The sequence below is a fragment of the Oryzias melastigma genome, linkage group LG5 (genome assembly GCF_002922805.2).
Source record: "Oryzias melastigma strain HK-1 linkage group LG5, ASM292280v2, whole genome shotgun sequence".
Lineage (NCBI taxonomy): Eukaryota > Metazoa > Chordata > Actinopteri > Beloniformes > Adrianichthyidae > Oryzias > Oryzias melastigma.
In genome coordinates, this window is record NC_050516.1 from 2244524 (window position 1) to 2248305 (window position 3782).

Here is a 3782-nt window from a genome sequence, read left to right on the forward strand (position 1 = left end):
TTGTAGCTCACAGCGTTCTCACAGAGATCCTGGATTTTGCATTTCCCTTCTTCTCTGAACTCTTCCTCCACCCTCTCCTGGATCTTCCTGTTTGCACCCGAACTGGAAAGAGTCAGTTTAGTTAGTGTGACGTGCCTTTCGGCTGCCAGAAAATCGGGTTTCTCATTAAGCTCTGGAAAGTTGAATTTGGGGGCAGACAGGCTGTTTGCGCACGTGCTGGTGTTCCTGATGTTGGCAGTTCAACACTCAGAAGCTGTTTTTCCTCAAACATGAACTTCTGATTTCTGCCTTAATAAAACAGCACAACAGTTCCTATTTTTGATATTTTTCTTTTTTTTATTTTCACAACCCAATTGCATTAAAAGGAAAATGTATTCTTTGGAGAATAAAAACTGATATTTTGAACAGGCGGCTTGTAATTCATTTTCTCTGGCTGTAAACGACTTCATCAATGTCATTTGAAAGTCAAAGCCATGCACTGAAGCTGTTTATCTTCACAAAAAAGAGGCATGTGTTATAATTTAACATTTCCTCCTTTAGAAACTCCAAACAAAAACAATTTACCAATAATCTGTGTTTTCCCTGCAAAAGCATCAAATCTAATTCAGCTCTATTTTATTTTGGTGTTTGCTCCTCCTTGTGCACAAATACACAAATATAAACTATAAAAATGTTTTGATCAAATATATCAAATATTCCTATCATTCATCTTTTTGAGCTGAATGGCTATAAACTTCATTTTGTCCTTTTCAACTTTTATTTTTTACTGTTCTTTTTTCCTAAGAACTTTTCTTCACACTAAGCGTGCTGTCAAGTTGGATTAGTCCATGAGATTTAACGTGCGAGTCTGTTTTTATTGCGGAAAAGCTTCTCTGACAAACAAAACCCTGCTGAGTTGTGAGTTCAAAGTTTATCTCTTTGTTTTCCAGAGGCTGTTTCACCTCCTCATTATCTTCTTAGAGTAAAAGCTTTTCTCCTGCAGCTTAGTGAAACACGTGAATCGCCAGATTCTGGGAGAGATGGACCAATATTGACAGGGGTGGGAATGACTCGGGGCTCCACGGTGATGGGGAGATCTTTGGTTTTTTTTTGTAGGAGTAGAAGGAAACATGGAAACAGCTGATTATAATAAGACGTGTCAAAAAAGGACGTCTTTAAAATGACTCCAGTCGGATCCAGAATGAATGTATGTAACTCATGAATAAATGGACCGTGTTATCATAAAACATTTTCAGCTTTTCATCAGGAAACCTGCTTCTGAAAGACAGGAGGACTTTCACATTGTCATAAATAACACAACATAAAGAGTTTTCCCTGAAAAGGTTAACGGTCTAAATAGGTGTGTCAATATGTTGCAGCTAAAGGAATATTCAATGTTTCTATAAAAACCTGAAAAATTAATTTCATTTCTGAGTTAAATTGAATTGAGGGATCGTAACGGAATCAGAGCTTTTGTTTGTGAGAACAAAGACGTTGACATAGTAAGGAAAAAAATACATCGAAATACCCACTTCAATTTTATTTATTTATTTTTATTTATATATTTGTTTTTAACTTGTCCTGTCGAACAGCTGGGCAAACAGATACAAGCTGAGAGCCTCTTGTGTTAGACAGATTTTACTGTCACAACAGAGGTTTATGGTCTTCTAACACACACAGTGTGTTAGAAGACCGCTTTTGTATTTTTTGCTAAACTTTATTTATATTGATTATGTTTATATCTTTTTGGACCAGATGAAAAAGAAGAGGGTGGTTAGAAACCAAAAAAATGTTGAAAACATTATTTTCTTTGAAGGGTCTTTAAAGGTTCTAGTAGCCTAAAACAAGGGTCCCCAACAACCAGGCTGCAGCCAGGTACCGTTCTATGGAACAGATGGCACCAGGCCACAGAAGAAATAATGACTTATATCTCACCAATCTTTTGCTTTGAAAAATCTCAACTACATCTACGATCACTTGAACTGTAAAGTTTAGAAGGAGAGCAAAATGGCTACTTTCGAAGAATCTTCTATTCTGAATCCTTTTTTGGTTTCAAAGAGGATCAGATTCTCTATGTTACATTTTAGTCACTTGAGCACTAAAAGTAGTCAGTGTGCAACACGAGTAAAGTTGTGTTCTGAAACTTTCTTTGCAAATGAATAAAGGAGAAGTGCAGGAACATACAAACACACGGAAGAACAGGCTACGACTTCCAAACCCCCCAAAATTAGGTCAGCTGGGGTCCTTATTTACAATATGGATTCATTGTAACAGATGATTCTTACACACCGAGGCTGTTTGCATAATGTTCATAACAGTAATTGTCAGAGGATGCCACCAGAGTTTGATGGTCCACTGGTGTTATTCTCTGTTGTTATTGTTGATATAAATAAAGTTTGTGTTGCATTCAAGTATTCTGTTACTTTGTCTTTGTCCCAATCCCTTTTCTATTTTTCAAACCCTTTAACCCCGGAGATTTCACCAGTGATGCCCAAATAACACAAACGCTTTAATCTACTAACTCTGTTTACATGATATTGAGTCAGCTGATTCTGATGTAGAGGAAAAGCAGCTTTTCATATCAGCTTTCCAAAACAGATGTAAAGAGTTCCATGAAGGCGCAAGACCATTTTGTTCTGCGACAGACTCAGCTGATTTATGTTGGTTACATTAACGGTTGAGGAGTTATGGTAGTCAAAAGAATGTTGAAACTGGAGATAAACTCTGGTGTTGAAGGGTTAAAGCTAAGTTTGAGTAAACGTTTTGTGGTTGGTTTCCAGTCGTGGCGTGATGTTGGAGAACCCAAGGGTGACATGCATCTGCCAGCCCACCAGCCCCCTGTGTGCTAGTAAAAATGCTGATTCTAGTGTTTAAGAAATTACCTACACTGAGCTTTTCTGCAAAAGATAGTATTAATCTATAGGTGGAAAATGAGTTCATGTACAAAAAAAAAAAACGTCATATTTTCCATAAATAATGAAGTCACTGACCTTTTGAAGACAATCCTCTGGATGTTTATAATCCCTGTACTGAGCTTCTTATTGGTTGCATTTTCCTTTTCCTTTTGTTGTTGTTTTAGAAAAGTGTTTAGTATTTATTTGACATTTTCCTTAATTTCTCTTGTTCTGCTGTTTTATCTTCATGATTTATGTCTGCCTGATCTTGGTCTCAGCTGATTTCTCATTTATCTATCATGCTTTGTTTACAGTTATTTGATCCAATATATTAAAATGTTCCTGTTCATAAAAAAATGTCTTTAGTACACATGTAACTGAAAATCTGAGCACAAAGATTCATTAAAAACTGTTTTAAAAAAAACAAGGTAAAAAGGACTGTATTTTAATTTTAAGTTTGCACTTTTTTATTGGAGTAAATTGAGAAAGACAAAGTAACAAACCACCCAGTGGTTCTGTGGGGAACCGATCTTGCTCCAGTAATGCCTTTGTTTAAGTGTCAGTATTATTATGTACTATAAGGCAAACCTGAAAAACCTTCACTTTTTCAAAGAGCAGAATCTTGTAATTTGGGGGTAGGCGTAGGGACTAGGAGCTGTGTATTCCTTCCCCACATGGGTCTACCGCCGAGGAGAAAGTGATTTCTTCACGTGCTCTGAAGCACAAAAGTTCCCATTAAATGTAAATAATTACTTTATGATTTTGCATGACTTTTTAAGTTATTAAACCGACGTTATGCATTTTCCGAGCACTGACAGTTACGCACAAACGTAGCTGACCACTGACTATTGATAATGTCAACTAGTAGCAATAACGGGCTGCACGGTGGCGCAGTGGTTAGCGCTCTTG